This window comes from Triticum dicoccoides, chromosome 2A, assembly GCF_002162155.2.
Source record: "Triticum dicoccoides isolate Atlit2015 ecotype Zavitan chromosome 2A, WEW_v2.0, whole genome shotgun sequence".
In the NCBI taxonomy this organism is placed as follows: Eukaryota; Viridiplantae; Streptophyta; class Magnoliopsida; order Poales; family Poaceae; genus Triticum; species Triticum dicoccoides.
In genome coordinates, this window is record NC_041382.1 from 493,706,692 (window position 1) to 493,720,114 (window position 13,423).

Below are 13,423 nucleotides of genomic sequence, written 5' to 3' on the forward strand. Positions count from 1 at the left end.
TAAATCTGTAAGAGACATCATAGATCGCACCATATCTAGTAAAGTACGATTACGACATTCGGACACACCATTGCGCTGTGGTGTTCCGGGTGGCGTGAGCTGTGAAACTATTCCACAGTTTTTCAAATGTACACCAAACTCGTAACTCAAATATTCTCCTCCACGATCAGATCGTAGAAACTTTATTTTCTTGTTATGATGATTTTCAACTTCACTCTGAAATTCTTTGAACTTTTCAAATGTTTCAGACTTATGCTTCATTAAGTAGATATATCCATATCTGCTCAAATCATCTATGAAGGTGAGAAAATAACGATATCCGCCTCGAGCCTCAATATTCATCGGACCACATACATCGGTATGTATGATTTCCAACAAATCTGTTGCTCTCTCCATAGTACCGGAGAACGGTGTTTTAGTCATCTTGCCCATGAGGCACGGTTCGCAAGTACCAAGTGATTCATAATCAAGTGGTTCCAAAAGTCCATCAGTATGGAGTTTCTTCATGCGCTTTATACCGATATGACCTAAACGACAGTGCCACAAATAAGTTGCACTTTCATTATCAACTCTGCATCTTTTGGTTTCAACATTATGAATATGTGTATTACTACTATCGAGATTCAATAAGAATAGACCACTCTTCAAGGGTGCATGACCATAAAAGATATTACTCATATAAATAGAACAACCATTATTCTCTGATTTAAATGAATAACCGTCTCGCATTAAACAAGATCCAGATATAATGTTCATGCTCAACGCTGGCACCAAATAACAATTACTTAGGTCTAATATTAATCCCGAAGGTAGATGTAGAGGTAGCATGCCGACTGCGATCACATCGACTTTGGAACCGTTTCCCACGCGCATCGTCACCTCGTCCTTAGCCAATCTTCGCTTAATCCGTAGCCCCTGTTTCGAGTTGCAAATATTAGCAACAGAACCAGTATCAAATACCCAGGTGCTACTGCGAGCATTAGTAAGGTACACATCAATAACATGTATATCACATATACCTTTGTTCAACTTGCCATCCTTCTTATCCGCCAAATACTTGGGGCAGTTCCGCTTCCAGTGACCAGTCTGCTTGCAGTAGAAGCACTCAGTTTCAGGCTTAGGTCCAGACTTGGGTTTCTTCTCTTGAGCAGCAACTGGCTTGCTGTTCTTCTTGAAGTTCCCTTTCTTCTTTCCTTTGCCCTTTTTCTTGAAACTAGTGGTTTTGTTAACCATCAACACTTGATGCTCCTTTTTGATTTTACCTCCGCAGCTTTCAGCATTGCGAAGAGCTCGGGAATAGTCTTGTTCATCCCTTGCATATTATAGTTCATCACGAAGCTCTTGTAGCTTGGTGGCAGTGATTGGAGAATTCTGTCAATGACGCAATCATCTGGAAGATTAACTCCCAATTGAATCAAGTGATTATTATACCTAGACATTTTGAGTATATGCTCACTGACAGAACTGTTCTCCTCCATCTTGCAGCTGTAGAACTTATTGGAGACTTCATATCTCTCAATTCGGGCATTTGCTTGAAATATTAACTTCAACTCCTGGAACATCTCATATGCTCCATGACGTTCAAAACGTCGTTGAAGTCCCGATTCTAAGCCGTAAAGCATGGCACACTGAACTATCGAGTAGTCATCAGCTTTGCTCTGCCAGACGTTCACAACATCTGGTGTTGCTCCAGCAGCAGGCCTGGCACCCAGCGGTGCTTCCAGGACGTAATTCTTCTGTGCAACAATGAGGATAATCCTCAAGTTACGGACCCAGTCCATGTAATTGCTACCATCATCTTTCAACTTTGCTTTCTCAAGGAACGCATTAAAATTCAACGGAACAACAGCACGAGCCATCTATCTACACTCAACATAAACAAGCAAGATACTATCAGGGACTAAGTTCATGATAAATTTTAAGTTCGATTAATCATATTACTAAAGAACTCCCACTTGGATAGACATCCCTCTAATCCTCTAAGTGACCATGTGATCCAAATCAACTAAACCATGTCCGATCATCACGTGAGATGGAGTAGTTTCATCGGTGAACATCATTATGTTGATCATATCTACTATATGATTCACGCTCGACCTTTCGGTCTCCGTGTTCCGAGGCCATATCTGCATATGCTAGGCTCGTCAAGTTTAACCTGAGTATTCTGCGTGCGCAACTGTTTTGCACCCGTTGTATTTGAACGTAGAGCCTATCACACCCGATCATCACGTGGTGTCTCAGCACGAAGAACTTTCGCAATGGTGCATACTCAGGGAGAACACTTCTTGATAATTTAGTGAGAGATCATCTTATAATGCTACCGTCAATCAAAGCAAGATAAGATGCATAAAAAGATAAACATCACATGCAATCAATATAAGTGATATGATATGGCCATCATCATCTTGTGCTTGTGATCTCCATCTCCGAAGCACCGTCATGATCACCATCGTCACCGGCGCGACACCTTGATCTCCATCGTAGCATCGTTGTCGTCTCGCCAATCTTATGCTTCCACGGCTATCACTACCGTTTAGTAACAAAGTAAAGCATTACATCGCGATTGCATTGCATACAATAAAGCGACAACCATATGGCTCCTGCCAGTTGCCGATAACTTGGTTACAAAACATGATCATCTCATACAATAAAATTCAGCATCATGCCTTGACCATATCACATCACAACATGCCCTGCAAAAACAAGTTAGACGTCCTCTACTTTGTTGTTGCATGTTTTACGTGGCTGCTACGGGCTTAAGTAAGAACCAATCTCACCTACGCATCAAAACCACAACGATAGTTTGTCAAATAGACTCCGTTTTAACCTTCGCAAGGACCGGGCGTAGCCATACTTGGTTCAACTAAAGTTGGAGAGGCAGTCGCCCGCAAGCCATCTCTATGCAAAGCACGTCGAGGGAACCGGTCTCGCGTAAGCGTACGCGTAAGGTTGGTCCGGGTCGTCTCGTCCAACAATACCGCCGAACCAAAGTATGACATGCTGGTAGGCAGTATGACTTGTATCGTCCACAACTCACTTGTGTTCTACTCGTGCATATAACATCAACATAAATAACCTGGGCTCTGATACCACTGTTGGGTTTCGTAGTAATTTGAAAATTTTCCTACGCACACGCAAGATCATGTGATGCATAGCAACGAGGGGAGAGTATTGTCTACGTACCCAACGCAGACCGACTGCGGAAGCGATGACACGACGTAGAGGAAGTAGTCGTGCGTCTTCTCGATCCAACCGATCAAGCACCGAAACTACGGCACCTCCGAGTTCGAGCACACGTTCAGCTCGATGACGATCCCCGGACTCCGATCCAGCAAAGTGTCGGGGAAGAGTTCCGTCAGCACGACGATGTGGTGACGATCTTGATGAACTACAGCAGCAGGGCTTCGCCTAAACTCCTCTACAGTATTATCGAGGAATATGGTGGCTGGGGGCGCCGCACACGGCTAAGGAATAGATCACGTGGATCAACTTCTTGTCTCTTTGGTGCTAGCCCTGCCCCTCTATTTATATGTTGAGCCCCGGGGTCGAAACTTGGAGCAAAAGCCTCCTCAAAGTCGGTTTTGCCCGAAAGGCAAGAGTCCCACTCGGACTCCAGGACCAAACGCCACAATCCTTGGCGTCTGGCCCAGACGCCATGGGCCTCGGCGTCTGGCCCAGGGCCAGACGCTAGGGTCTCCGGCGTTTGGCCCCCTGGCCTCCGCAAGACTCCTTTTTGCATCGACCTAAAGCCTCATGGGCTTGACCCCTTGGCCTAACCATATCATCCAATATATGAATCTTTACATCTCGACCATTTCGAGACTCCTCGTCATGTCCCCGATCTCATCCGGGACTCCGAACTCCTTCGGTACATCAAAACATGTAAACTCATAATATAACTGTCATCGTAACCTTAAGCGTGCGGACCCTACGGGTTCGAGAACAATGTAGACATGACCGAGACACGTCTCTGGTCAATAACCAATAGCGGGACCTGGATGCCCATATTGGCTCCTACATATTCTACGAAGATCTTTATCGGTCAGACCGCATAACAACATATGTTGTTCCCTTTATCATCGGTATGTTACTTGCCCGAGATTCGATCGTCGGTATCCAATACCTAGTTCAATCTCGTTACCGGCAAGTCTCTTTACTCGTTCCGTAATACATCATCTCACAACTAACATATTAGTTGTAATGCTTGCAAGGCTTATGTGATGTGTATTACCGAGAGGGCCCAGAGATACCTCTCCGACAATCGGAGTGACAAATCCTAATCTCGAAATACGCCAACCCAACATCGACCATTGGAGACACCTGTAGTACTCCTTTATAATCACCCAGTTACATTGTGACGTTTGGTAGTACCCAAAGTGTTCCTCCGGTAAACGGGAGTTGCATAATCTCATAGTCATAGGAACATGTATAAGTCATGAAGAAAGCAATAGCAACATACTAAACGATCGGGTGCTAAGCTAATGGAATGGGTCATGTCAATCAGATCATTCTACTAATGATGTGACCTCGTTAATCAAATAACAACTCATTGTTCATGGTTAGGAAACATAACCATCTTTGATTAACGAGCTAGTCAAGTAGAGGCATACTAGTGACACTTTGTTTGTCTATGTATTCACACATGTATTATGTTTCCGGTAAATACAATTCTAGCATGAATAATAAACATTTATCATGATTATAAGGAAATAAATAATAACTTTATTATTGCCTCTAGGGCATATTTCCTTCAGTATGATCACTACTTGTGCATCCAAAATCTTTTAAACCAATTTTGCCACATGATCCACTATATCTACCTATATGAAGTATTCTTTTGCCATTCTAAGCAAATTTCCATGTGCCATCTCTAATTTTCAAAATAAACTTCTCGTTTGTGTGTTTGTTTCGCTCGTGGAGCGGTGAGGGGTGGCTAATACTTTCCATGCTAGATGTGTTATTCTCAAGATGAGTGTTTATTCACTTGTCATAGCACGAGAGTAAGGCAAAGGTATTAGGGATGCCCAGTCCCGTAATGAAAAAACAAATAAATTTACTTTATGTTGTCAAATAATAAATTCCTTGGAAAGTGTTGGTATGGAGGGCACCCATGGATACGGTTAGCCATGGAAAGTGAAAGTTATGGTGGTGTTAGGGGGATGAACCGCAGGCAGGCAACGGAACCCAGATCCTTTTCAAAAACAAAAGGGCCAACAACGCCTGTCAAGTCGGCTCGTGCTTGGCTAGGTCGCTGGACCCGGCCAAACCCCCTCGACCCGGTCGAGTTGCTCAACCCGGCCTCAACAGCCAGCGCAAGGCAGCCGAGCCTGGCGCACCAAGACTTCTCCAACAAGCCATCTCCCCCTTGGTGTGTTCCCCAACCCGGCCACGGGTCAGCTCCCGTCCCATCCCAGTCGTACGATGGGACGAGTCTTCATTCAGAGATGAGCAAGGCAAAAGTGCCCCTCCCATGCCTCTAGTCAGCTGGGATGTGGCAACAGTGCCCCACCTACCCGCTGACTAGGGTTGGCGTGGCTACAGTGCACCCGTCATCACTGCTGACGCCAGCCAGCGGCGACCTGACGGAGTGTCACTGTAGCGGACTCAACTCGGCCACTCCCTGACGATCAACAAGATGACAAACCGTGCCCCTACACCCAGCGGGTCCCACGCTCGGAGAACACGGCGAGCCCTGACACCCGGCGGGTCCCAACGCCGGTTTCCCGGATGATGACAACCCGGCCCCATGGCCTTGTAACATTACCATTGTACCCATGGGGGTTGACCTATAAAACCCCCCAGGAGCACTCATGCATACGGGCACGACGAGAATGATAGCAATCACACAACAAACTAGACTAGACACCCAAGGAGCGGGAGCAGCCTAAGCCTTGGCCTGCCTTCCTTCTTCCTCCATACAGCTCTAGGAGCAACCCTGTACTATTACATATAACCCACACTCAGCAGGACTTGGCGTGTTATCTCTCTGGAGAGCCCCAAACCTGGGTATGTCTTGTGTCCCGCGCTCGCTCATGCCGACCTCGCCTCTGGAGCGCACCAGTGCCCTCAAGCCTCCTCCTCTCTTCTGCCATCCCTTGGCATCTGCCGTGCGCCCACCATGACAGTTGGCGCCCACCGTGGGGAAGCTCGAGGTCCTAGCCGGAAGCATACTCCAGATGGGGCTCCCCTCCGACTCCGACGAGCCCGTCACGCTGGCGGACGACGTCATCGATGTGCTCACCGCCTCCTTCGCCGCGCTACGCATCTCCGATGCACCCGCGATCGACGAGTACCCGAGCGAGGTACTTGATTTCTACAACTCCCCCTCTCCCTCGGTGGCAATGATCCCGACGGAGGAATGGTCCTCTGCGTGGAGGTCTTCGTCACTGACACTGGCGCCTCTCCCTCATCCAACGCGGTGAGGAAGGCTGCCGAAGCCAGAGCCGCAGTGGGGCGGGCTGGCTCGTGCAACCCGCTGCGCGCCATGATGCAGAGCCTCTGTGTTCCCATCGCCACCAACGTCGACGCCTCCAACATAATCGGTGCCTGGACTCGGCTCAAGGAGGACCGCCAGCGCCAGCTGTACCTGACCGAGATGCTCACCGCCATGCAGCATCGCCTGGACTCCGCTTAGCTGGAGCGCAATGCCGCCTACGGCTTCACGCCCCGTGCGACCGAGCCAAGCCGGGTCACCGACGTGCGAGCTAGGGGCGGAGCGATCGGCCGGGCCTTCGGTGCCATTCCACCCATTTACGAGATGCCCATGAAGAACATGCGCGCCACCCAGGCGGCTGCGGTCGGCCTGGATCAGCTCGCAGGCGACGAGCTAAAGGATCGCCTCAAGTGGGTGGACGACCTCCTCGACGCGGCCAACACACATTAGGACTGCCTCAACCAACTCGCCAAGCTGGCAGGATCTGGCTCACTCCACACCGACGGACCCGACGATCATCAGACCACGGTGTCTTCGCCACTCGGCAAGGCGCATTCCGGCCGCACCCGGACCCAGAGCAAAGGACATGAAGATCCAGGTAGCGCTGGACGAAGCCGACAAGGCAAAGCGGGTCCCCCCTCCGAAGGAGGCCGGCGAAGGAGGCCAACAGTTGCACAACTGGCAAAACAACAAGCGCAAGGCCGTCCAGCCAGCCCAGCGCTACGACAACCAGCTCGTCACGGCTGCTGAGCAGGCGCCCGCGACCGACCCGCCCGCCAAGCGTCGGCAGACCGGCAAGATGGCGTGGCAACCCGCCATGAGTTTCGAGGATATGCTCGACGCTCCTTGCAAGCACCACAACAGCGCGAGGCCGTCCACGCACACGCTTCGGCAATGCGCCATCACCAAGCGCATCATGAGGGGTGATAGCCCGCCTCCTCCGACCCCGACTTCGGGAGCAGGGCAGCCACCTCCGCTTCCTCCTCCGCCCCCGGTAGGCGGAGCGATGCGCGACGGCGTCTACCCGACCCAGAACGCGACTTACGTTGTCTTCACCAGCCTCGGCGACGACAAGCATAGCGAGCGCCTGCTCCAGCAGGAAGTGAACGTCGTCATCCTGGCCAAGCCAGAGTACATGGACTAGTCGGACCGCCCGGTCACCTGGACCCAAGAAGACCACCCGGCAGTCATGCCAATTCCGGGTGGTTACGCTCTCGTCCTCGACCCTACCCTTGTCGCGCCACGACGCACATGCAAGTTCTCTCAGGTCCTCATCAACGGCGGCAGCAGCATCAACATCCTCTACCGCTACACCATGACCAAGCTCGGTCTCGAGGCAAAGAACTTGGACCCGACCCAGACAATCTTCCACGACATCTTTCCCGGCCTCTCCTGCTCTCCGATCGGCCGCGTCTGGCTCGACATCCTGTTCGGCAACAACAACCACTTCCGACGCAAGCTGCTCTGGTTCAAGGTGGTGGACCTGTCAAGCGCGTACCATGCGCTGCTAGGCCGGCCCGCGCTCGCTAAGTTCATGGTGGTCCCCCACTACGCCTACCTGAAAATTAAGATGCCGGGTCCGAAGGGCCTCATCACCATCACTGGCGACTACTTCATGTCCCTGGAGTGCGCCCGAGACGGCGCCAAGCTAGCCGAGTCGCTGGTCATAGCCGAGGAGCGGCGCCAGCTCGACCGGATCGTCGCCTTGGCCAACGAGACATCGGCCGCAGCGGTTTCGGCCGAAGAGCTGGCTAACCTCGTTCAAGCCCTCCAAGGAGATCAAGAAAGTGAAGCTGAACCCGGAAGACCCCAGCTACAGCAACTACGTTGTCGTAGGCACCCGCCTCGACAGAAAATAGGAAGGCGAGCTCGTTGACTTCCTCCGTGAGAATCGGAATATCTTTGCATGGACTCCAAGGGACATGCCGGGTATCCCGAGGAAGTACGCCGAGCACAAACTCCACGTCCGCAAGGACGCCAAGCCTGTCCGCCAACCCCTACAACGTTTCCCCGAAGAGAAGAGAAGGACCATCGATGAAAAGGTCGCCAAGCTTTTGGCGGCCGGCTTCATCATGGAAGTATTACACCCTGAGTGGTTGGCCAACCCAGTCCTCATCCTGAAGAAGAACAAGACCTGGTGCATGTGTATTCACTACACCAGCCTGAACAAGGCCTGCCCCAAGGATCTGTTCGCTGATGGTAGCTGGAGATACATTGGTATTTCCCCGGAGAGGGAGGGATGACGTAGCATAGCGACGGTAGAGTATTTCCCTCACTTATGAAACAAAGTTATCAAACCAGTAGGAGAACCAAGAAAGACAACGTAAACAGCCCCTGCACACAAATAACAACACCTCGCAACCCGACGTGTTAAAGGGGTTGTCAATCCCTTTCGGGTAACGGCGCCAAAAATTGGTGCGTGACGGTAAAAAGGTTGTAATAGATTGGATAAATAGATCACAAATAAAATAAAGTTCAGCAAAGTATTTTTGTATTTTTGGTTTAATAGATCAGAAAATAAAAGCAAGGAAAAAGTAGATCGCAAAGGCAAATATATCAGAAATAAGACCCAGGGGCCTTAGATTTCACTAGTGGCTTCTCTCAAGAAAAATAGCAAACGGTGGGTGAACAAATTACAGTTGGGCAATTGATAGAACTTCAAATAATTATGATGATATCCAGGCAATGATCATTACATAGGCATCATGTCCAAGATTAGTAGACCGACTCCTGCCTGCATCTACCACTATTACCCCACACATCGACCACTATCCAACATGCATCTAGTGTATTAAGTTCATGGAAAAAATGAAGTAATGCAATAAGAACGATGACATGATGTAGACAAGATCCGTTTAACTATATGGAGGTAGATATAGATCTTGTCTTTTTATCCTTAGTGGCAACGATACATACATGTCGGTTCCCTTTCTATCAGTTGGATCAAGCACCGTAAGATCGAACCCACTACCGGGCACCTCTTCCCATTGCAAGACAGATAGATCAAGTTGGCCAGACAAAACCTAAATATGGGAGAAGAAATACAAGGCTATAAGAGATCATGCATAAAAGAGATCAAAGAAACTCAAATACTTTCATGGACATAAAAACATAGATCTGATCATAAACTCAAAGTTCATCGATCCCAACAAACACACCGCAAAAGAGTTACATCATATGGATCTCCAAGAGACCATTGTATAGAGGATCAAGAAAGAGAGATATGAAGCCATCTAGCTGCAAACTACGGACCTGAAGGTCTACAAAGAACTACTCACGCATCATCGGAGCGGCACCAATGGAAGTGGTGAACCTCTTTGTGATGGTGTCTAGATTGGATCCGGTGTTTCTGGACTCTGCGTCGGCTGGATGAATATTTCGTCGACTCCCTAGGGTTTTGGGAATATTTGGGTATTTATAGAGCAAAGAGGAGGCCCTGGCGGGTTGTGCGCCCCTCAGGCATCCCCAGGTGCAACCAGGGACCATCTGCTTCCTTTTAGCCCGTAAAAATCATCGTAAAGTTTCGTGCCATTTGGATTCCGTTTGATATTGATTTCCTGCAATGTAAAAAACATGGAAAAAAGGAACTGGCACTAGGCACTACGTAAATAGGTTAGTACCAAAAAATGATATAAAATGACTATAAAATGCTTATGAAACATCCAAGATTGATAATAAAACAACATGGAAAAATCAAAAATTATAGATACGTTGGAGACGTATCAGCATCCCCAAGCTTAACTCCTACTTGTCCTTGAGTAAGTACGTGATAAAAAAAGAATTTTTGATGTGGAGTGTTGTTCATCAAGTCATATCATATTCTTTTATTTATAGCATGGACATTTGGACTTTTATGTTATCCCTAGCCCATCATGCTCAAACATTGATCCATTCACGAAACACACTCGAATATTAACTACACCCAATACTTGAGCACGATCATATTGCCTCCTAGTTGGTGCTTTTCATGAGAGAAGATGGAGACTCAAAGTTCAAAATAAAAATTGCATAAAGTAAACGAAAGTCCCTTTGCAGAGGGAAGTAGGGATTTGTAGAGGTGCCAGAGCTCAAAGCGAAAAATTTGAGATAGAAACATTTTGGGTGGTGTATCCATCCCACCAACGAAAATGACTTAGAGTTCCGAACACTTTCCATGCCAGATCTGCCATAGGCGGTTCTCAAACTAAAATAAAGTTTATTCCTTTTTCCACCATAACTTTCACTTTCCATGGCTAGCCGTATCCACGGGTGCCCTACATACCAACACTTTCCAAGGAATTTATTATTTGACAACATAAAGTAAATTCATTTTTGTTTTTGCATTTTGGGACTGGGCATCCCTAATACCTGTGCCTTACTCTCGTGCAATGACAAGTGAATAAACACTAATCTTGAGAATAACACATCTAACACGGAAAATATTAGCCACCCCTCACCATTCCACAAGCGAAACAAACACACAAAAGAGAAGTTTATTTTGAAAATTATAGATGGCACATGGTAATTTTCTTAGAACGGCAAAAGAATACTGCATATAGGTAGATATAGTGGAGTCATGTGGCAAAACTAGTTTAAAAGATTTTGGATGCACAACTAGAGGTCATACTTAGTGCAAAATGAAGGCTAGCAAAATATTGGGAAGCGACCAACCAAGAAACGAATAATCTCATAAGCAAGCATTAAGCATAATTAACACCGAATAATGCACCACAGTTAGGATATAATTTTCATTGCATGACTATTGACTTTCATACTTGCATAGGGAATCACAAACTTTAACGTCAATATTCCTACCAAAGCATAATTACTCATCAAGATGACTCACATATCACATCATCTTATCTCAAAACTATTACTAAGAATCAAGTTTATTTTGTGCAATGATCTTCATGACATTTTATTTTACTTTATCCTTCTTGGATATCTATCACTTTGGCACTAATTTTCATGAGTTGCTTTTCATAAGCTCAAACAAATAGAAGTGAAGATCATGAGCATAGCAAATTTTCTATTTCTCAAAATAATTTAAGTGAAGCAAGAGAGAATTTCTGCAAAATTTTACTAACTCTCAAATAAATCTAAGTGAAGAGAGAGAGCATTTATTCCAAAAAATACTAAGCACACCATACTCAAAAAGATATAAGTGAAGAACTAGAGAAAGTCCTAGCTCATAAAAGATTTAAGTGAAACATAGAGCAATTCTAACAAGCCATGACATAATTTTGGCTCTCTCAAATAGGTGTGTACAACATGGATTGATAACTTAAAACACAAAATAAAACAAGCAAAGACACATATCATACAAGACACTCCAAGTAAAACACATATCATGTGATGAATAAAAATATAGTCTCGAGTAAAATACCGATAGTTGTTGGAAGAAAGCGAGGATGCCACTCGGGGGCATCCCCAAGCTTAGTTGGTTGCTCATTCTTGGAAAAAAGCTTGGGATGCTGGGGGCATCCCCAAGCTTAGGCTCTTACATCCTTCCTTTATCCATCATAAGATAACCCAAAACTTGAAAACTTCAATCACACAAAACTCAACAAAGCCTTCGTGAAATCCGTTAGTATAAGAATAATAAACCACTACTATAAGTGTTGTACCAAACCAATTCATATTTTGCTTTTGTATTGTATATACTAGATTCCAACTTTTCTATGGCAAAACCTCATCAAATAAAACCATAGAGCCATCAAAATAAGCACACAACACAAAGAAAACAGAATATGTCAAAACAGAACAGTCTGTAGCAATCATACTATTTCGAATACTTATGTAACTCCAAAAATTATGCTAAATTAGAAAGACCTGAGAAATTTGTATATTGATGTACTACAATTGGAATGGGTATTTTATGTCTCTCTGTTAAAAAAACGAAAATTAATTTTGTGAGCACAAACTTTTTGTTTTTTTAGCAAGATCAAACAACTATTGCCCAAGAAGATCATAAAGGCTTTACTTGGCACAAACGCTAATTGAAACATAAAAACACAATCATAATAGTAGCATAATTTTTCTAACACTCAAGAAGAGGAAGCAAAAAGCAAAAATAAATTTTATTCATTGGGTTGCTTCCCAACAAGCGCTATAGTTTTACGCCCTTAGCTAGGCATAAAGCATGGATCTAATTTTTGTCATCTTTGGTTCGAGATCCATAAGATGTCCTCATGATTGATTCATAGGGTGGCTTAATTCTAGTTCTAGGAAAGTGTTCCATACCATTCCTCAAAGGAAATTGGACGTTAATATTGCCTTCTTTCATATCAATCACGGTACCGATAGTGCATAAAAAGGTCTACCAAGAATAATTGGACAAGACCGATTGCAATGAATATCAAGGACAATAAAATCTATGGGCACATAATTTCTCTTTGCAAGAATAAGAACATCATTGATTCTTCCCATAGCCTTTTTAATAGTAGAATCCGCCAAGTGCAAATTCAAGGAACATTCTTCAAGATTGGTAAGACCAAGCACATCACATAAAGATTTTGGAATTGTGGAAACACTAGCACCAAGTCACACAAAGCAAAACAGTCATAATTTTTAATCTTGACTTTGATAGTAGGTTCCCATTCATCATAAAATTTTCTAGGAATTGAAACATCTAATTCCAATTTTTCTTCAACAGCTTTCATCATGGCATCAACAATATGTTTAGTAAAAGCTTTGTTTTGTTTATAAGCATAGGTGAATTTATCATGGATTGCAACTATCGGTACCGTGATTGATATGAAAGAAGGCAATATTAACGTCCAATTTCCTTTGAGGAATGGTATGGAACACTTTCCTAGAACTAGAATTAAGCCACCCTATGAATCAATCATGAGGACATCTTATGGATCTCGAACCAAAGATGACAAAAATTAGATCCATGCTTTATGCCTAGCTAAGGGTGTAAAACTATAGCGCTTGTTGGGAGGCAACCCATTGAATAAAATTTATTTTTGCTTTTTTGCTTCCTCTTCTTGAGTGTTAGAAAAATTA